Source organism: Pseudorasbora parva, chromosome 4, assembly GCF_024679245.1.
Source record: "Pseudorasbora parva isolate DD20220531a chromosome 4, ASM2467924v1, whole genome shotgun sequence".
NCBI lineage: Eukaryota > Metazoa > Chordata > Actinopteri > Cypriniformes > Gobionidae > Pseudorasbora > Pseudorasbora parva.
In genome coordinates, this window is record NC_090175.1 from 6,328,854 (window position 1) to 6,351,962 (window position 23,109).

Sequence of the window (23,109 nt, forward strand, 5' to 3'; positions counted from 1 at the left end):
CAAACTGATAAGCGCCTTGTTTTTACTGATACACTGATGGATGTGTTTGGAGATGTGTGTGTCGTTGAGTTAATAAAGACATTAGTGTTTTCTCCAATGTTTTGACCTGTCGGTGTCCGTGAAGATCATGCTCGCTGAGTGAAGTCTTAATTACATTTTAACCGATATTGATCTGTCGCGCGCATTCTGCTGTAGTAAACATGACGTCACGCCGGGCTCCCGGTAACGGATCTCATCCCACACACGCTCTGCTCTGCTCTCGACAGCGGCACACCGTTGAGCCTTTCTACAAGCCAGTTTCAGTCTGTTTGTTAGTTTGTGGTGGATTACACGCGCGTTGGATTTACCGCTGGAGATGAGCAGTTTGAGGGATGACGCTCGCGCTGGACGCTCCGCGGGTGAGTACGACGCGCTCGCGCTCAAACACCTGCTCCACCTGAGAGTTGATTTCTCTGAGAAACATGTTTAGAGACTTAATAAAACATGCCCGCGCGTTCAGATTAATACTTCAAGTTACTTTAATAAAGCTGACCTGCGCTTTAGGAGGACTTTGCCTTTGTGTTGAGGCGGACAAACTATCATTGACGGGGTTTATGAGACATAACCTCACGCAATCATACTTCCTTTCAATCGCGGAAAAGCGTTATCATAACAATATATCTGCGGGTTCTTGAAGATCCAGATAAGTAAAACATTCAGGAAAGTCATTATTAGGCTACTTGACATTTTTTCTTAGTCGTTGTAGGTAAAATATATCCTCCTGGGACCTAGAATTATTTTATTTTATTCAGATGTTAGGATACGTCCTCTCTAGTTGACAACAGGATTAATAATAATAATAATATAATTATTATTATTATTATTATTTTTAAACAAACTTTGTTTAAAGATGATTCTGCACTATGTTGTGGAAGATATAACGAAATGTTTTACAACACCATCTTACATTTTGCAATATGTGTGTAAAATTGCCATACCTGGATTTTCCCATTTAATGTAGCCCAATGTATCGATACATTGCATCTAATTTGCATATCGTGTTCTTGGTGCAACATAATGGAAATGAAAGTTAATACTGGGAGTAATAATTGGCAACAAATTGATACATCATTTCTTGTTGTGTCTCCAGAATGCCTGATAAACATTTTAAGCATGATGTCCAGTCTACAGTGGACATTTATGAAATCATCATATTTTGATTAGAAACCCAATAACATTTTCCTGAGATGTTGATTTATTTCAAACAATTGGAAAATGAATCTGATTTAAATTATAATTGCAAACTGTCTATCGATCGATAGATAGATATGGTGAATTTAGGTTGATTAGGACACTTTTTCCAAGTCGTCTCAATGGAAAAAAGTGTCCCAATCATCCTCTGATGCACCGATCAGGCGAAACATTATGACCACCGACAAGTGAAGTGAATAACACTGATGATCTCTTCATCACGGCTCCTATTAGTGGGTGGGATATATTAGGCAGCAAGTGAACATTGTGTCCTCATATTTGATGTGTTAGAAGCAGGAAAGATGGGCAAGCGTAAGGATTTGAGCGAGTTTGACAAGGGCCAGATTGTGACGGCTAGACGACTGGGTCAGAGCATCTCCACAACTGCAGCTCTTGTGGGCTGTTCCCGGTCTGCAGTGGTCAGTATCTATCAAAAGTGCTCCAAGAGGAACAGAGGAGAACCGGCCACAGGGTCATGGGCGGCCAAGGCTCATTGTTGCACGTGGGGAGCGAAGGCTGGCCCGTGGGGTCCAATCAAACAGACGAGCTACTGGAGCTCAAACTGCTCCAGAAGTTAATGCTGGTTCTGATAGAAAGCTGTCAGAATACACAGAGCAGAGCAGTCAGGGTGCTCAAGGGACCAGCAGAGTAGTAGTCATAATGTTGTGTGTGTGTGTGTGTGTGTGTGTGTGTGTGTGTGTGTGTGTGTGTGTGTGTGTGTGTAATTCAAAGATGATTGCCATTGTGCATGTTTAAAATGGCTTGCTATAATTTAGTTAGCAAAGCTTTATCTGTTCACCTGGCTTATTTAGATGCATCTGATAACAGCTCTTCCTTCTGTCGCTGTGGTCTTCATGATGTCCGCGCGATGATGAGCTGAATGTTGATGGCTATAAATAGTGAGGTTCAGTAAACAGTCCCAGATAATTTCCTTGCGCTGGCCAGTAATGTTCACTTGTCTGGTCATTAAAGGAGATGTTGGCTTAAGTGTTTATCTTATGCAGAAGTCATTCATTCCCCCGAGTGTGTGTGTGTGTGTGTGTGCTCTGCTTTGAGAGGCTGCACACGTCGCTTCTCCATGAACAAAGCATGTGTGTGTGTGTGGGACAGTTTAGTACTGCAAACTGATCCATAATTAGAAGCAGGCGTCCAGAGCTTTAGGCAAACAGTGGAGCGTTACAGGAGGATAATATTGACTTGATATTCCTGGAGTGTTTGAATGTGATACAGTGAAAACATGATCTGCAATAGTTTAATAGCTGCACTGGAGCTCAAATGTGCTGTTATAATCTCCTGGGACTGTTACAGGAGTGTTTCTGCATTAGAGGATTGTTTGCTTTGGGATTGGGTGTTCTGGGATGGACCAGTCATGTACGGTGTGTGTGTGTGTGTGTGTTTGTGTGTGTGTGTGTGTGTGTAATAAACCAAACAATAGTCAAGTGAAACCACACCACTCTTACAGTGTTTAGATTATAGAATAAATATCTTGTATATTGATGTATTTATCATAATCATAGTTAAAGTGATGGGTGTTTATATTAACAATGATGCAAGACTTGTAAAGAGTTATTTTATTTGTACACACACACACATTCACACAATTCAAACCACTCACACTCGAGCACACAGACGCGCACACACTCAGATTCACTTGCACACACACACATTTACACACCCGTGTACGGTGTACACCAATCCACACACTCACACTCACACATTAACAAAGTTAAAGTCGTTTGAGAGCAAACACAGAACTAAGGAAACTCAGGGCTTAAATATGAGAGGAGAGTGAACAGAGGCAGGTGTGAGGAACTAATGGACCATGGACACTATAGCCGTTTGTCAGTATGCATCTTTTGTGTTCTGGTGAAATATCATCGGTCGCTGCCGGAGTCCTGTTCCATTTCGAAGTTCACATCTAGTACAGTTCAACTCCCCGGATGTGTCCTTGATCCGCCCCTTTTTTTGAGGATGCATCGAGAATGTGTGTGTTTTTAAACTGATGGGTGTTTATAAATCAGACTAATAAAATGATCCCCTTCACCCGACCTAAACTGTGACGTGGGCAAACAGGTAACACAGTTGACAACGTCCCTCTGTTTATATATATATATATATGTCCCGCGTACTGATGAGGTAATGCCACATTTTCATAATGCCTTATCTTCACCTCCACTCTGATTGTTTTTTTTATTTTATTTTTATTTTAAGCTGTTGGTTGTTTTGTGCGTCATAAGTGAATGAATGAACATATGTCATGTTTATCTGTCAAAAATAATTTTCATAACAGTATTTCCATTTTCTCCATGGTGGCCACGCCCCTCGTTTCTTGAGACCTATCGGTGATCGAAATGAGAAATTGTAATTGTACCATATACTGTTTATGTGTGTGTCTGTCAGTTAACTTATTTGTGTGCTAGTTTTCCTTGTCATCCATTTTATGAAATTCACTTCAGCCTATTTAATTCAGTCTGGATGGAAAAGTGGAAATAACCATTACTGAATTAATTACTTTTTCACCGTGTGTGTGTGAGTGAGAGTGAGAGTGTGAGTGTGAGTGTGAGTGTGAGTGAGAGTGAGAGTGTGTGCGAGAGCGAGAGCGAGAGCGAGAGCGAGAGCGGGAGCGGGAGCGGGAGCGAGAGCTGGAGCGTGGAGCTGGAGCGTGGAGCTGGAGCGTGGAGCTGGAGCGAGAGCGAGAGCGAGAGCGTGGAGCGAGGAGCGAGAGCGTGGAGCGAGGAGCGAGAGCGTGGAGCGAGGAGCGAGAGCGTGGAGCGTGGAGCGAGGAGCGGGAGCGTGGAGCGTGGAGCGAGGAGCGGGAGCGAGAGCGTGGAGCGAGAGCGTGGAGCGAGAGCGTGGAGCGAGGAGCGAGAGCGTGGAGCGAGAGCGTGGAGCGAGGAGCGAGAGCGAGGAGCGTGGAGCGAGGAGCGTGGAGCGAGAGCGTGGAGCGAGAGCGTGGAGCGAGAGCGTGGAGCGAGAGCGAGAGCGTGGAGCGTGGAGCGAGAGCGTGGAGCGTGGAGCGAGAAGCGTGGAGCGAGAGCGTGGAGCGAGAGCGTGGAGCGAGAGCGAGAGCGAGAGCGTGGAGCGAGAGCGTGGAGCGAGAGCGAGAGCGTGGAGCGAGGAGCGAGAGCGAGAGCGAGAGCGTGGAGCGAGGAGCGAGAGCGAGAGCGAGAGCGTGGAGCGTGGAGCGAGGAGCGTGGAGCGAGAGCGTGGAGCGTGGAGCGAGGAGCGTGGAGCGAGAGCGTGGAGCGAGGAGCGAGAGCGAGAGCGTGGAGCGAGGAGCGAGAGCGAGAGCGTGGAGCGAGGAGCGAGAGCGAGAGCGTGGAGCGAGGAGCGAGAGCGAGAGCGAGAGCGTGGAGCGTGGAGCGAGAGCGTGGAGCGTGGAGCGTGGAGCGAGAGCGTGGAGCGTGGAGCGAGAGCGTGGAGCGTGGAGCGAGGAGCGTGGAGCGAGGAGCGTGGAGCGTGGAGCGTGGAGCGTGGAGCGTGGAGCGTGGAGCGTGGAGCGTGGAGCGAGAGCGTGGAGCGAGAGCGAGAGCGTGGAGCGAGAGCGTGGAGCGAGAGCGTGGAGCGAGAGCGTGGAGCGAGAGCGTGGAGCGTAGAGCGAGAGCGAGAGCGCGTGCGTGCGTGCGTGCGAGAGATAGTAGTGGGAAGTTCGGATCATTTTACTGACTCGGATCTTTGAGTCTCGTTCAGCAAAATGAACGAATCTTTTTTCGAGTCATTTCGAGTCATTTCGTTCATTTCACCAAAATTACATGTTAAATAGCCCAACACATCTAGTACTTATGAAAATGTTGATTACATTTTAAAACTACATAAAAATAAACTATAGGGTACTGCAACCAAAGCCAAATTATAAGAAACTGAAATGTTGTTGGGTCAGGCTATTGCAGTCTCTCTGTTTGTTCACCTCACCTCCTGATCCAAAACATTCTTTCTCTTGCAACTTCATATTTATCACGTTTGTTGTCCGCCTCTCGTGTCTTCGAGCTCCTCGAGACGTTCGCTGTCGACTCGTCTGTGGCTGACTCTGATCAGATCTGGGGGCTGGGCCGCCCGGACCGTGCGTGACACAGGTCCGGAAACAAAATGATTAGTTCTTACGAGTCTTTTGGGTTTGAGTCTTTCGTTCTTCCTGTTAGTCCCATAGAGTCTATGCTGTCAATAAAGGAAACAGAAAAGATTAGTTCTTTTGAGTCTCGGGTTTGAGTCTTTCGTTCTTTTGTCACGTGACTTGTCACCGCATTGAATACTAGTTCACAACCTTTTTAATAAAAAGCACGTAGTTATTTATTTTATTTTTTTATATTATTCTCAGTTAATATCAGACATATACAAATATGGGAAATATATTGACTATTCAAGTCTAACATCACAAATTCAATTAGACTAATTTTGAATCAACTGTGTGTGAATTATATATATATATATATATAGTCTTATATGTATATTAGGGACGGGACTTTAACACGTTAATTAAGATTAATTATTTACGTGACTTTAACGCGTTAATTAATTACGGAAAAAAAAAAAAAAAACATTTAACCACACTTATTTTTGCACCGCGGAACGTTTTTCAATGAATGAGTTTCGACGGACCGATTATACTGGAACACCAACTAGCGCTCCGGAGTCACGACAACAACAAACCATGTGAACATGAACGAAGAAGCTGATGAGACCGCTTTGCCTGGCCCCGTGGATGGGAAATTTTGTTTTAAAAAACGAAAGAATGGAAGCGTCGTCAAGAGCATGGTTGTGTGCAAGCTATACAACAAGGAATTTGCGTATCACCGCAGTACATCGAATATATATACACACAGCATGGGACTGACAGCAAGAACGAAAGACTCAAACCCGAGACTCAAAAGAACTAATCTTTTCTGTTTCCGTTACTGACAGCATAGACTCTATGGGACTAACAGGAAGAGCGAAAGACTCAAACCCGAAAGACTCGTAAGAACTAATCATGCGGAGATTCAGAGCTGATTCAGAGGCCATATGTTGCGTAATGCACATGCGCGGTCAACACAAAATGAACGAATCACTCTCTGAGACAACTCGGTAGTCCCGAGTCATAATAAAGATTCGTTCAAAATGAATGAATCGTTCATGAACGACACATCACTAGTGTGAGAGAGAGAGAGTGTGTGTGTGTGTGAGAGAGAGACTGCACGCTCACATACAGGGCAGGACACCCAGAGAATGACCCCTTGCATTATTTAGTGAAAACACACCAACTCAATCCAACAAGTCAAAACTCACAAAAATTAAAGAAATAGGGAAAAAAACAAGAAGACTACATCAACGACTGGCAAATTAAAACAGCACATAAACAAATTGAAGTACTTCTGCAGAATAGTCTCCTACAGATGATCAATTGGCACCTTACTTGATCCAAATTAAAGACTATCGTCAGAGAAAACTCCTGACGAAGTATCGTTTGAGTGAGCACAGTCTGAGTGTGGAGACGGTATTGCCATGTCAGACTAACAGCAGTGTTCAAACGTCCAAACGGTTCAAATGACTTGTGAACGGGAGTTTTGCAGAGTCCAGGATGAGCTTGTTTGTTCGGGATGGAGACGCTCCCTCTGTAGGCTGTAGGGCAGGTCTGTGTGTTTTGAGACGGGGCTTGTTTTCTCCGACTGGTCGACTCCTCCGCTGTCTTCACTGCAGTCTGTGTGTCAGGCGGAGGTCCGGTGGAGTCACACACACTCACTGACATCAAACCGCGTCTCTACGTGATTAGAAACACAACCCTGCTATGATCGGATTCCCCTCAAAGCACATTAAAAGTGTATTTGTATTCAGGTAGGGCTGTGAATCAGTGGTCCGTCTTGTGGGGCACACACACACCTGCTTGGATTATACAGAGCCGGGCCGTTTCCCTGAGAAATAAACCGTTGTTACTTTAAAGTAAATATAATCAGTCTTAGTTTTGGCTGCTAGTTCATCTACAGTGACAGGTATAAATGTCTCCGGATCATTATTACTCTCCAGTGCCATTCATCACACAGCAACTCGGTTTAACTCTGAATACAAACACCTAAACATGCGCACGATTCAATGAGATGTGAGAGTTACAGTGGGAGGATTTTCAGATGAAATATGCTCTGTATCTCACACAAAGCTAACACTTCTTGGGATATATCGACACTGTTATGCCGCTTTCCCAGCTTAACAGGGAACGTTCCCATAACTTGGCTAATGTGCTGGCGAGGTTCTTCCAGTGATGTGTTTGTTCAAGGTTATCTGGTCTTTAACTCTTTCCTCAATTTTCCGGGTTTTCACCGTTATACGGTAGGGATAACTCATGCAGATTCTCCTGATTAAAACACAGATGAAGAAGCAGCAGAAACAAGCGATAGTATGTCACACAATGCTACTATCTGTCCTAAATAGTATTCAAAAATAGTATTTTTACGTCCCAAATCGTAGTATGTTGAAAGGAGTAATCCAAAAGATACACGTATGGGCTACTATTTCTGGTTATACTCTGAAGTGCAGGTCAATGCGGTCTCTAATATTACCCACAACCCATTGCACATTGGACAAGGATTCGATTCGAACTACAAATGTGAATACAAAGTGTTAAAAAAACTACAAACATGGCAGCTGGACAAGTCCGACAGTTAAGTAGAGATGTTTAATTAAAGGGGTTAAGTGGATAATAAGTATCTAAGATATTTTTTCAGTGTTTTCCACATTATATTTCATCTGCAGCAGCATTGAGAACTTTTGTAAAGATACGTTTGGGCATTGGGTTTTAAACACATCATCATATTCAAACTGCAAACACATGAGGAGAGTCTCCACATGACATACCCACGGCTGGCAGATCAGTGTGTGACTACAGTCATCTCACATACGGTGAGAAATGAACCTGAAATGAATGTGGAGGGTGAACGACAAGATGATTGACAGGGCAGTGCACGTAACTAAACAACAAACTCTGTTAAAGATGACAAGGTAGTATGTCCCGAAGCTTACATCTTATACACAATCAAAAGTATACACACTCAAAAGTATGTACGTTTTCTGCACAAAAAGAGAACTTACTTCTAGGACGTAGTATAAGTAGGCGATTTGGGTCGCATAAGGATTGACAAAAAATAGATTTTTCTAAAATGTTTAACTTTTTTATGAAACTTACTCACATTCAAGTGTTGATGATAACTAATGCATGAAGCTACAATAACAATTTTTTGTCTTTATTTTGACATACTACATGTTCAGTTATTCATACAAAAAAAAATATTCTGTGGGCCATGAACATTTTGTGAAAATTATACAAAAAGAAACCTGGCGGTGACTTACGAAGTTATTAATGGTCTTAAAAACATTTCAGTTGGACGCTCCTCTAACGGTTGTTAAATGTTACAACGTTTAAGAAAGTTCAGAGAACATATTCTGGTTATTTTTGTTAAATTATGAAATTAATGTTCCCCTTATGTTCGTAGAACACTCTCCTAAACATTCAACAAACATTAAAAATGAAAAAAAATGTAAATAATGTCATCATAACTAAATGGGAATATTAGCAAAATGTACTTTGAATATATTTTTGTTCGCTGGGATTGTGTGTGTGTGTGTGTGTGTGTGTGTGTGTGTGTGTGTGTGTGTGTGTGTGTGTGTGTGTGTGTGTGTGTGTGTGTGTCTGTGTGTGTGTCTGTGTCTGTGTCTGTGTCTGTGTCTGTGTCTGTGTCTGTGTCTGTGTCTGTGTCTGTGTCTGTGTCTGAGCTTGGTGGTCCATTGTCCTGAATGGTTTTGTTGAATTGAAGAGCTGCACATAAATTCTTTAGAATATTTTATTTTGTGTGTTACAGAAGAAAGAAAATGATCACATAAGTTTAATTTAGTGAATTGTTCTATTAACTCAGTGCTCAGATCTGGACACATTTGATTCTTTAGAGTGACTCAGTTGATAGTGACTCAGTTGATAGTGACTCAATTGATAGTGACTCAATTGATAGTGACTCGGTTGATAGTGACTCGGTTGATAGTGACTCGGTTGATAGTGACTCAGTTGATAGTGACTCAGTTCAGAGTGACTCAGTTCAGAGTGACTCAGTTCAGAGTGACTCAGAATAGATTGATTAAGAGGGAGTCAGTTCAGATTGAATTAGTTCACTCAGAGTATTGAGTCTTTTTTTTAGCGCTTTTTGCTCCAAATAATCAAGGGGGTAATCTAGCACTCGGACAGCGTTCCACCCATAGGGGCGGCCATTGCTAACCAAGTGTTATTTAGCAGTTATTTAAACAACGTGATTCAGATTTCACTTTCCACATCTACTAGAAGACCTCCAGCTGTCAGACAGGAGGCTCACGTCACATCTACGTCCTCAAGCTCAGTCTGAGCCTGCGCAGTTCACTCAGCCATCAGGAAGTGAGTGCCTCTAGTTGACCTCACTTTTCGCCGTGAAGGTCTATGGGAACGCTCTGTCCATTTCTTTTTACGGTCTATGCAAATAATATCTAATATACTCAGTCGAGTCCTAAATTCTGTCCACATTCACTGCGTTTCCAATATGACTTGTAAGTTGTTTGATCCTTTTGAAAGGTTGTCAATGAAGAAATTATGATTTCAGCTCCACAACGGCTTCTACTCCAACCAATCACACGCTGGATTAATGAAATAATTGATAATGATGGAAACCGATGCAGCGAGAGCGACTCTTGCTGTAGCAGAGGCTGGAGTGACTCGTGGAGCTCGTCATTAACGGCGTGTTGAGTTGGTTCAGTGCTGATTAATCTATGCTAATGAGCATGTTCATATTTCAGCGCCGAGGGCAGAGATTAACTGATATCAGACGCGATTTGAGCTTTATTTATAATGTATAAATACTGTTTTATGCATTTGATTCTGCTCTTTCCGAAGCGTTCATTTATTCGTGTGCATGTGACGTCCTCTCTCATAACGGTCAGAATTCCATTTAGAACTTTAAAGATGTCTTTGATGTTGTTTGAATATTAATGAAGCGCTAGATAATGAAGACCAGGCTTTTATAACAACACATCAGAATATGGCTCCTTGCTCTTTGCCAAAGCATTAGAGCTCGTACGTATTAAACTTTGAACATGTACGAGCACAATAATGAAACGTGACATTTTCCAGCTTTGAGCTGTGCTTCAGGTGAACACACTCACATGTGGCATCGGTCAAACGACACATCAGGTGAAGAAGTCCAGTTTCTGGAGATCAGAAGATTAGAGAGACGGTGCAGGACAGGAGGAAATCATTTTGAACACCTTAGCAACCGCATCGCAACGCTCTGGCAACCGCATTATTATGGGATGTTTTGCATGGCTGAGCACTGATCACAGGATCTGAAAAGTACAGTCATTGAGATTCTCTTTGTGTGTGTGTGTGTGTGTGTGTGTGTGTGTGTGTGTGTGTGTGTGTGTGTGTGTGTGTGTGTGTGTGGGTGGGTGGGTGGTTTTGTTGTAGGAAGACAATGCATAGTGCTCACACTCTTATTTAAATAATTATGCTCCATTCTTATCAACAATATGTACTTAAGATCTGATACTAGATTGTAGGACTATATCATACTGTGTGTGTGTGTGTGTGTGTGTGTGTGTGTGTGTGTGTGTGTGTGTGTGTGTGTGTGTGTGTGTGTGTGTGTGTGTGTGTGTGTGTGTGTGTGTGTGTGTGTGTCATATCAGGACACAAATGTGTATAATGACATTTTGAGAACGTAAAAATGCAGAGGTTTAGGGGTAGGGGCAGTATGTGTGTGTGTGTACATTAAAGTTTGTGGTCCTTTACACTCACACACGATAACGTTCAGAAGACAGACACACACCAGCGGCTTCAGACTCATCATTATAAAGCATTTCCCCTCCGCAGCCTTTTACAGTTTCTCTCGATCGCTTAGACGAGTCTCAAACCTTCAGCCATTTTCTTCACAACATTAAACACAAAACCAGATCTTCAAAATGCATTCAGAGAACCTCTTTTCTCTTCTAGCACAATCACACAAAGCTTTCAGGACACACACACACACACACACACACACACACACACACACACACACACACCAGTCAATAATATAAGCACTAGAATCCAGAGCGTTTTACAGTACGGTAAACACTACAGTAATCTCCGCTGCAGAGGTGTGTGAGTGGTGTGTATGCAGTGAGTATTACAGTAGTGTGTGTATGTTCAGCATGGTGTACTTTACAATGCTAAAGCCCCAACGGTCAAAGAAAACTCAACAACAAAAGCATGTCAGACTCGAAATAATCCACGCTCATGTTGGCTCCGTCCTCACACACATCACAGGCAGAGGCAAACACTCGGTGTGCCGGATTGACGACACTATCCTCCTCTTCCTCTTCCTCACACTCTTCCTCTTCCTCACACACATCACAGGCAGAGGAAAACCCTCGGTGTGGCGGATTGACAACACTATCCTCCTCTTCCTCTTCCTCACGCTCTTCCTCTTCCTCACACACATCACAGGCAGAGGAACACCCTCGGTGTGCCGGATTGACAACACTATCTTCCTCTTCCTCACACTCTTCCTCACACTCTTCCTCTTCCTCACACTCTTCCTCTTCCTCACACTCTTCCTCTTTATCACACTCTTCCTCTTCATCACACTCTTCCTCTTCATCACACTCTTCCTCTTCCTCACACTATCCTCATCTTCCTCACACTCTTCCTCACACTCTTCCTCTTCCTCACACTCTTCCTCTTCCTCACACTCTTCCTCTTCCTCACACTCTTCCTCACACACATCACAGGCAGAGGAAAACCCTCGGTGTGGCGGATTGACAACACTATCTTCCTCTTCCTCACACTCTTCCTCTTCCTCACACTCTTCCTCTTCCTCTTCCTCACACTCTTCTTTTTCCTCACACTCTTCCTCACACTCTTCCTCTTCCTCACACTCTTCCTCACACTCTTCCTCTTCCTCACACTCTCCCTCTTCCTCACACTCTTCCTCTTCCTCACACTCTTCTTTTTCCTCACAATCTTCCTCTTCCTCACACTCTTCCTCTTCCTCACACTCTCCCTCTTCCTCACACTCTTCCTCTTCCTCACACTCTTCCTCTTCCTCACACTCTTCCTCTTCCTCACACTCTCCCTCAAATTCTTCCTCTTTCTCTTCATCATATTCTTCCTCTTCCTCACACTCTTCCTCTTCCTCACACTCTTCCTCACACCCTTCCTCTTCCTCACGCTCTTCTTTTTCCTCACACTTTTCCTCTTCCTCACACTCTTCCTCTATCATACAAATAATCATTGTTTAAAGCCAGACACTTAAGTCTTTAAAAACCATTTGTTATGTAGTGACCTTTAATATGGAGCAGAAGCAGGGGGCGTGGCTTAATTTCTGAAGTGTGTCACTTTGCTCACAGCTGATTGGTCCAATTTCAGTTTGAGATCTCTTATCCAGAACATAACCTGCCCTGGAGCAGGTTAGCAGTGGCGCGTAAGTTATTATGGAAATTTTATTGGGTAATTGTGCGTGTTTTATTTGTGATGATGCAGTGAGACATGCCAAATTGTGTTATTTTCATGACTTATCAATTTTTTTATGTGGTTCAGATAAAATAAATAACATTTTGAGTTTCTATTTATTAAACTAATTTCCTTCATTATATCAACTCAAATTTTTTATTTCAATAAGCTAAAAATTTTAAGTCAACCTGGTTACTTACTTTTTTTTAAAGTTAAACCAACAATATGATTATTTACAGTGTACTGTAGGCTATGTGTTAAATTTACTCTACTCAACACTGAATGACACATAATGGCAGAAACAAGCTTTATTAGCCATCTTCAGCCTGAAGCTCTAGTGGTCTTTTGAAGACACACACACACACACACACACACACACACCTGACCGATACGTTCTTTCATAGATGTGTTGTTTCTGACACTACATCAAGATCTTGAGGTATTTCTGGCGTACAGTGACCCTGGATTGATTTTGGCAGTGAGTATCTATCGCGCGTTGGCCGTGTTGGGCACAGCTGATCTCTGCGTTGTAAATGAATCATCAGAGTTCATCACATGGACTCTGATCACTGGCACTGGATCATTCACGCCGCTAACTCCAGCGCTCTGCTTCAGTTCAGTTTGAACTCTCTCCCGCGGGCTTTAACTTCAACACGCTAAATGTGAATTTAAACGCCTTTGGTCTCTCTCCCTCTCTCTCGTACGGCCGCGTGGATGATTTTGATGGTGCTTTGTGGAGCTTGACAGTGTAAATCAGAAGCTGAAGTTTCTTTAATGACTCGGGTTTCTCCTGCTCTTTTGTTTCTGACACAGACATCCATCGATCCACATGTCCTGCCAAAAACCGGACAGAATTACCTGAGGTTCGTACGGCTGATGTTATATCAGTCTGACCTTCATCTAGTGCTTCTCTTTCTGTGACAGATTAATGATAGATGTGGCATTTAGATTTGCACCATCAGATCTGCTTAATCCTCAGTTTTTTTTCCTGCTCTTTGTACCATTCATCGATCCGTCACTTCCTGCCAGAAACGTTTGCGGAGCCTGACAGAATTACCTCAAACTATTAGTCTCCCTCTGTCTACTCGTGACGCTCAGATTAAAGAGCTGTGTGCGCTGAACGCTGTGACCTCCGCCTAGCGCACACACACACACACTTCACTAATCTCACGTGCCCTCATATCACGGCCTTCTTGCCCCTCCCACCAACTCACCATTTAATTTGCATGTTATCTCTATAATAATGGTCGTCATGGTGATGAGCTCGAAAGTTCTGGTCGCTGTAATTAAGTTAATTGAGCTTAATATCTCTGTCTACACTCACACACACACACTTAACACACGAGTATCTGTTAACTGAAAGCTGTTCTTTTGAACTGTCTATTCATCAAAAAATCCTAACAAAAAATGTATCTCGGGTTTCAACATTGCTCATAATCATAAATATTAAATCATATCCGAAAGGAAGGATCATGTGACACTGAAGACTGGAGTAATGATGATAAATTCAGCTTTGATCACAGGAATAAATTACACTTTACCATATATTCACATAGAGAACAGTTATTTAAAATTTTAATAATATTTCACAATATTAAAGTTTTACTTTATTTTTTAATCAAATAAATGCAGCCGTGGTGAGACTCCTTATCGTACGGACCCCACATTGTATTTTTAGAAATAAATCTAATTTCTGCACGCCTGAATTGAATATAAATGTAGAATTTACCCAGTCTTTACTTCAGGATTGAACACATTTATTGAATGTAGACTTTTTTTTCTGTATAATTTGCATAAAAAAATGTTTTTCCATGGTTTCTCTACCCTACCAGTAATTTGCTATCCTAGCTTTGCATGTGTGATTTATTTTTTCATATCAGGTATCTTTTCTCTTAATCTACATAATTCTGCACTTCACTTCTTCATTTGCGATAGAGATATTTTGCCACTATATAGCCAAAAGTTTCGGGACAAACTTTAATGCCGTCCCATTGTTAATCCTGTGGGTTTAATCTGGAGTCGGCCCAGCCTCTCTAACAGCTTCAGCTCTTCTGGGAAGGCTTTCCTCAAGGTTTAGGAGTGTGTTTATGGGGATTTTTGCCCATTCTTCTAGAAGCTCATTTGTGAGGTCAGGCACTGATGTTGGACGAGAAGGCCGGGCTCTCAGTCTCCGCTCTAATTCATCCCAAAGCTGTTCTATCGGGTTGAGCTCTGGACTCTGTGCAGGCCAGTCAAGTTCCTCCACACCAAACTCCTCCTCCATGGACCGACGCTTTGAGCACTGGAGAGCAGTCATGCTGGGACAGGAAGGGGCCGTCCCCAAACAGTTCCCACAAATTTGGGAGCATGAAATTGTCCAAAATGTCTTGATATGCTGAAGCATTAAGAGTTCCTTTCTCTGGAACTAAGGGGCCAAGCCCAACCCATGAAAAACATTCCCACACCATAACCCCCCCTCCACCAACCTTTACACAATGCAGTCAGGCAAGTCCCGTTCTCCTGGCAACCCCAAACCCAGACTCATCCATGGGATTGTCAGTTTGGAATTTTGGAACAGTCTGGAGCGATTGACTCTGTAGAAAGTTGGTGACTTCTGCGCACTGTGACCCTCAGCATGCGCTGACCCCGCTCTGTGAATTTACGTGGTCTAACACTTCATGGCTGAGTTTTTGTTGTTCACAATGGCTTTCACTTTGTTATAATCCCTCTAACAGTTGAGCGTGGAATATTTAGTAGTGAGGAAATGTCAGGAATGGCCTTATTGCACAGGTGGCAACCGATCACGGCCCCACGCTTGAGCTCACTGAGCTCCTGAGAGCGACCCATTCTCTCACTAATGTGTGTAGAAGCGTCTGCAGGCCGAGAACTTGATTTATACACCTGTGGCCATGAAGAGATTGAACACCTGAATTTTCAGCAATATAGTGGATGCTTGTCTTCTTGAGTTTTGTTCTCTGTGTCCTTTTATCATTTTTCTTTCATATCCCTTCATTCAGTCCCTGTGGATGTCTCAAAATATTGTATTATGGGTAGAGCTTTTGTGTTACTATTACAGCAGAGTGTATGGAACTGACCTCGAAACCACACACACACGCACGCACACACACACTGCTACTCTTCGCCTCAAGCTCATCTGGCTGCTCTCAGATCTGTGACGTCCTCCCGCTCCTTCGGGTCACCGTCTGATTTATGCGGAATGTTTCCACTTATAGAATCCATAGAAATTCCATGCTGTCAGTATTCCGGAATGCCATATGCTGTGAATCCTGAGAGGAAAGAGTGTTGCTGTTCATTTAAAAGAGAGCAATGCGTTATTACAGCGATTATACCGTGGTTAAGAGGGTAAAGGACGTGTTAGCCATGGTAAAAGCTCTTACCTGGAGCGGCTTATTCATTTAATAAAGGATTAGCATAAAACTTTTGTGTTTTTTTTTTTTTTTTTGTGAAGCAAAATACGTGGTATTTGTGTATTCCGTAAAAATATGTATTTGTGTGATGCGGAATGTCTCGGAATTTGGCTAATTATTCATTAATAAATCAAAATGATGTCAGAAATATATTACTATCGTATAGTAAATGTACTTATCAAAGTTATGTTAATAATAATATTTATACAATTAATTAAAACTGTTTTAAGGAATATCCCACAATCAAAAAAAAATATTTTTTTCATCTTTTTTCATTTATAGGGTATAATATATAGGGTAAGGCCGCATGTCCACCAAAGCGTTTTTTCACGCAGCTGGCTGGCGTTTTCAATTGTTTTCAATGAGAGTGCCGCGTTTTAGAACGCCTGGAGCGCAGAGGCGCTGAGCGAGTACTTCACGCTCACGCGCTGAGTGCTCGGCGTTTTTAGTTGAAGAATGTTCAACTTTGAGTAAAACGCAGCGCTCATCACTGTCACTCTTCACCCAGCTGTCCAATCACAGTGGAGAAGGGGCGGGACAAACACAACACAGAACAACCGCCACATCCTGCGTGTCGTCATCAGCTTAAAACAAGCAATAATAACGGAACAAAATGATTTAAAACAAAAGCCAGAGCAAATACTTTACATTGTATCTGCAGTTTTATATAGAATCAATACAGAAACAAACTACCTGTGAAATTAGAAAGACTTCCACAGATTTTCCGTATCATAACAAGCAAAGAGTCTCAACTGAGGAGAAAAAAACTACGCTGCCTGCCAAAACGTTCTCAAGCGCTCGCAGCGAGGCGTTTTCAGCTGGCTAAAAACCCTTTGGTGGACACGGCCTAAGCGTACCTATTCATAAAAATAAAAATAGAATTTGGGAAAATGAATTTTGTAGGGCCCTATTTTTATACAGAGCTCGTCACACCAACACTTCTGCAATTATATCTGTTAAATGAAACCTCAAACGAAATTACTCTAACCGAATTTGAGAGAGAACCTTTCCAAGGAGGATAATTTAATTGGAAATAAACAAATGAGCAGTTTGACGGTATTGTTGAGTGTCTGGGCCATGTCATTGGTGTGTGTGTGTGTTTGTTTGAGCTCGAGCTCCTATCTCTGAGGACAGAAATACAGAAGGAGACGCACAGAGAGAGAGAAAGAGGGAGAGGGAGAGCGTTCAGTCGAATTCAGTAACACATCCTATTCTTCAGGCCTGATTACACACACACCAATAAAACACACACTCGTCTCTTTCCTCAGGTGCACAGATAATGAACGGGGAAATCTGGGTAATTAAATAAAACTCTCCGTAAGCGTTTCCAGTGCAGAAATCCATAAGGACTCTTGATGTCCTGACAGTGAAGGCATTCTGGGAAAGAAATGAGGATGTAAGTGCAATTAAAAACATGCATTATATTGCACCGCTCAACGCTAAGCTCTTCATATACGATACGCTATTAGATCATCGTTCATTTCAGCCCACGGTTCCCCTGCAGTCGGATTCCTCCTGCTGTGAGGCAGATGTTTGGCTGTGCGACTCTTGAATAGTGATTTGTGCACCTGCAGCACATGCCAGACTCCAGATGCCAGAAAGGACTGGAAGTTCAGCAGCTGCAATAGCCGGAGCTGTGTGGAGTTTAATGCGTAACTCTACACAAACTCTCAGTATAGTCACGCATTAGGCGATCCGACGCGAACATGTTCCTGCACTCAAAAAAGGACTTGTTGAATTTACTTTAAAAATATGTGGTCAGTGGTTGCACAACTATATTGAGAATTTTTTACAAATAACAATTTAGTTATATGAACAAAACAAGGCAAGTAAAGCTGGCACTATCTCTTTGAGTAAATACAAACCATTTGAATTTGTCACTGTTACATAATATTTATATGTGTCGTTTACTTAATTAATTTATGTTAACTTTATAAAAGTTTATTATGTAAGGTGAACACTGTTATCAATTTAATTTGCCTTTAAAACTTATAAATAACAACAAGCACATTTTTAAAAAATAAAATGCAAAATTAACTCATTAGATAAACTAAACATATTTAATTGAGAGCAGGAAATACATCCAATAAATTTGTATATAAGTGCCCAAACACACACACACACACACACACACACACACACACACACACACACACACACACACACACAAAAACACACACACACACACACACACACACACACACACACACACACACACACACACACACACTCTCTCTCTCTCTCTCTTCTGCATAACGGTAACCACAAAATTACAGAAACTCCTCAATGTTCAACATAACATTAAACACTAACATGAACTAATAACATCTTTCCCTTTACTGAAAAACACATAAAATAATTATTTTTAATCCATATTTTTTCTCTCCTAGCGCAGTCCCTTGCAAAGCATGCTGGGAACTACAGATCCACTGCCCAGTTAGTTATGTCAACACAAATATTTTATGTAGTTTTAACGCAAATTAATTAAGTAAACTTCAGGTTTAAATATATTAGGCTGATTGAACACATGTTGACACAACTTAATTTACTAAGGTAAAGTAAACATAATTTAAATGCATCTTATTTATGAAGGTCCTGAATCATTTTTTTTTGAGTGTGGCCATGTCTGTTTGTGTATTTAAGTAGCATTTACATTTCATTTATGCATTTAGCAGACACTTTTATCGATTTACAAGAGAGGAACAAAGCAATTTGTCAAGTATTCACAAACAGTATTCACACTGCCAAACTGGAAGCAATCTAACAAAGACAATTTTTCATGCATTGGTTTAAAGGATTAGTTTAAAATAAAAAAGACCCCATGATTTAATCACCCTCAAATCATTCTAGGTGTATATGACTTTCTTCTTTCAGAAAAACACAATTGCCTGACATGGTCATACTCAGCTCTAGTCAGAATATGAGTCTGATGCTCCATTGGGCTGTGATTATGGGGCGTGTTTCAACCCAAACCAGGAAAGACCTCGATTGGACAGACCTACAACCAATCGGAGCAACGAAGCAACGCATTGTCAAATGTCAACAGAGCTCAACTGCACTGTGTTGTCCATGGTGTTGCCAAGTCCGTGTTTTTTTTCCGCGGGTTGAAGCGACTATTATGTGATATATAGACCCATGAGTGCGAATTTTAGCAGCAACCTTGCCAAAATAACACATTTTACCCCCCAAACACCATTTTCCCCAGGAGAACCCCCCGAGAAACTATTGTTTAGGGCTAGTAGTTGGCACGTTTTGTTGTAAAAACTCGGCAACCCTGTCTGCACGCGCTGGAATTTCTGAGAGAAATTCTGAAGGTGATGCAGATACAAACAAGCTCTCCGTTTAGGATTCGAGTAAATATAACCCAAGCCCCTTTGATGACGTGATGATTACGTTACTGTTGATCATCTGTCCGTCATCGTCTAAAGCCCGCCCTGATGATTTCATTGGTCAGTTTCTGTTGATCATCTGTCCGTCATCGTCTAAAGCCCGCCCTAATGATTTCATTGGTCAGTTTCTGTTGGATCATCTGTCCGTCATCGTCTAAAGCCCACCCTGATGATTTCATTGGTCAGTTTCTCTTGATCATCTGTCCGTCATCGTCTAAAGCCCGCCCTGATGATTTCATTGGTCAGTTTCTGTTGATCATCTGTCCGTCATCGTCTAAAGCCCACCCTGATGATTTCATTGGTCAGTTTCTGTTGATCATCTGTCCGTCATCGTCTAAAGCCCGCCCTGATGATTTCATTGGTCAGTTTCTGTTGATCATCTGTCCGTCATCGTCTAAAGCCCACCCTGATGATTTCATTGGTCAGTTTCTGTTGATCATCTGTCCGTCATCGTCTAAAGCCCACCCTGATGATTTCATTGGTCAGTTTCTGTTGATCATCTGTCCGTCATCGTCTAAAGCCCGCCCTGATGATTTCATTGGTCAGTTTCTGTTGATCATCTGTCCGTCATCGTCTAAAGCCCGCCCTGATGATTTCATTGGTCAGTTTCTGTTCGGGGATAATTACTCCTCTATGGAGCAAGGCCAGACCGAAACTGCCCGACCTAAACAATTAGTGGGCGGGGCTAGGTTCGGCTGACATCCAGGCTACACAATTGGTGTAATTTTAATAATTATCCTGATGTTTCCGAACTTTATAAGGGCAGTACATGAGTTTGAAACTCAAAAAAGTGCATCCATCCCTCATAAATGTAATCCACAGCCCCCAGGGTTAATAAAAGCCGTCTGAAGAAAAGTGTTTATGTGAGAAAAAATATCCATATTTAAACCTTTATAAAGTAAAATATCTAGTTTCCGTATTCAGCTTACAGAAAAGAATGTATCTGGTGAATGACGTTGGACATGGCATAAGCGTTTTGAACTGCAAGAGTCGATACACTTTCTTCATAAGAAAGCCGGAAGCTAGAAATCTTACTTTATAATGGGTTAAATATATCTCCAGTATTAACTTCTGGAGCAGTCTGAGCTCTAGTAGCTCGTCTGTTTGATCTCACGTGCATCAATGAGCCTTGGCCGCCCATGACCCTGTGGCCGGTTCTCCACTGTTCCTCTTGGAGCACTTTTGATAGACACTGCCCACTGCAGACCACTTTGACTCTTGTCAAACTCACTCAAATCCTTACGCCTGCCCATTTTTCCTGCTTCTAACTCATCAACTTTGACGACTCTAAAAACTAATTCAGAGGACCTTTAGTCATTACTTAAATATATATATTGTTGTGAAATAAAAAATCAAGTTCTGAGAAACTATTAGACTTTTTAATTGTAATTGTTATTTTATTGAGTTGGGATGACACACAAATTATGCCTATTGATGAAATATACTATCATGACTTGTCAGAGTTTAACATTTTCAGTTAATCAAGAAACAATTTAATTTTAAGTTCTGTTAATGTAAAAAACAATTTGATGACGTGCAAACAGCTAGCCCACAGTTTCCGCGCGCAAGGCCATGCAACGAGACGAGTGAAGCATGTGGTGAATGGTAAGTAGTTTTATGCTTAATTACACATATTCGCATTCGCTCAGGATTCAGTTGGTATCAGCCTTCAGTGGTCGGCAACTGGCGGCCCGCGGGCAAAAAGTGCATGGCCCGCCAGCGATAATATCTGGCCCGCGGCGCGCCCGCATCTGCCGAATCTGGCAGATTGTTTTGATAGCGGCTGGTTCAGAAATATATCTGTCAGTGTAACGGAGGCGAGTTAATGAGAACTGTGCAGGTAAACTCCCGTTATTTCAAGAGACGATCACTTCGTCTAGTGGCCAGTGGAACGTTACGCAGCGTTTAGTCTCATCGTTAGAGCGTCAGACTCCCGTGCAGAATAGACCCGAGTTCGAGCCCCGCTCAGAGCGGGAAGTGCGAATTTATATCAACATTCAATCAATTTTGTCTTTAGTGATTTTGCCTTTTTTTTTTAAATACAGCAACGTTTTAGCAGTAATGTTTTATTTTAGGATAAAGTCAGAGCTTTCAATTTGAAAAGTTCTGAAAGACATTCAAGAGTCTGGAATAGATCGCTAGACACGCCTCTAAAAGAGCCTCATGAAATGTGTGGTATGATGACAAAACGAACAGTGAAATATTGAAACGTTTGATTATATCGCGAGGCGTCAGCACCAACACGTGAACAATAACAACTCAAATTCAGCTTCCTTTTTATCAAAAAATATTGACAAGAACCAGCAAAAAGGTGCCATGCTTAGATTAGACACACCAGCTTTGCATTCACAAAACCAGGTAGGATGCATGCACAGATGTCTTCCCATTCTTCTTTGTATGCCCTGTTTTCGCTGTTAACTTTCCTCTTTAGACTCTTTGATAGTGCTATCTTAAATGTTAACATCACTAGTCTGCACTCGATGTAGTAGCCTAATCGTTTAGCCTGCCTCTAAAACGCAAACGATTGCAAAAAAATGCAGTTTACTACGTGAGGATGCCAAGGAATAATTCTGAGCTAAAAGTAAGCTACATGACGTCAAATAAGTATTACAATAGGTTCCATGTGTAACAAGCAAATTAAAATACATTTATAATTCACAATATGGAAAGTGGAAATAATAAAACATAGTTCGATAAGAGCAATCAAACATGCCAATAATGGGCTTATTCAAATCCTCTTTTATGTTTTGACTTATTTTTATTTATTTATTTATTTATTTATTTATTTATTTATTTATTTATTTATTTATTTATTTATTTATTAAATTATCCCTTGACTATATTCTGGCCCGCCATCTAGTGGCATTTTTTTTTGGCCCATGGCCAAATATACTTGTAACCAAATACTGAAATCTGTAAGTCCTTACTCTGAAATCTGCGCAGTGTTGATAGTAACGTTATAACTAGTCTGTGTGCCGAGGAGGTAAAGTTAGCTAACGTTATAGCTGTAGCCTGTCACTAATTGAGCTAACTTAGCTACACTATTTGTTCAGATACTTTGCTCAAAACCAGTCGGAATTATGTAGGGCCCTATGAATTACGTTTAATTTTTTCCTAAATTTCGTTTTATTTATTTATCCAAATTTCGTTTTTTTTTTTTTAACCTTCTGCTCGTATTTTACCACAAAAAAGTGTGTTTTACAGCCTGCTCTCGTCTGTTAAGAATTTATTTTGGAGAACCATATTTCATAAGGTTTAATATTCACGTTAAGACCGTGAATGTGATAATTAGTTAAACACATGGGTTACAGTGGGGCTGGGCGATAAAACGACATGTCTCGAGATAGACATGTAATCAATAGGCTATTAATAAAAATGTGTTCGATAAAACGTTCGATATATATTTTTTATTTATTACATATACGTTATATTTTTCTTCGTCGGAACAAACGGGAGGCTGAGTGTGGCTAAAGATTTTTTCTCACGGTCATGACAGAAGAGCAAAAACATGGTAAGCCTGAATATCATTAGGAGAAAAAAAAATATCATTAATGGTGTCTGTTTATATTTAAAAAATTGCCTCCTGGAAAACACAGGAAAAATTATTTTCTATAGG

At 41.7% G+C, this 23,109-nt stretch overlaps 1 protein-coding gene across 1 annotated transcript in view; it reads left to right on the forward strand.

The window, feature by feature from the left end:
• Positions 1 to 201: 201 nt before the first annotated feature.
• The window catches only part of gcgrb (glucagon receptor b), a 67,181-nt gene continuing 44,273 nt past the window's right edge, over positions 202 to 23,109 (forward strand). Inside the window, 1 exon segment of the mRNA XM_067440679.1 lies at positions 202 to 398. The gene's annotated coding sequence lies outside the window, so the exon portion shown is untranslated.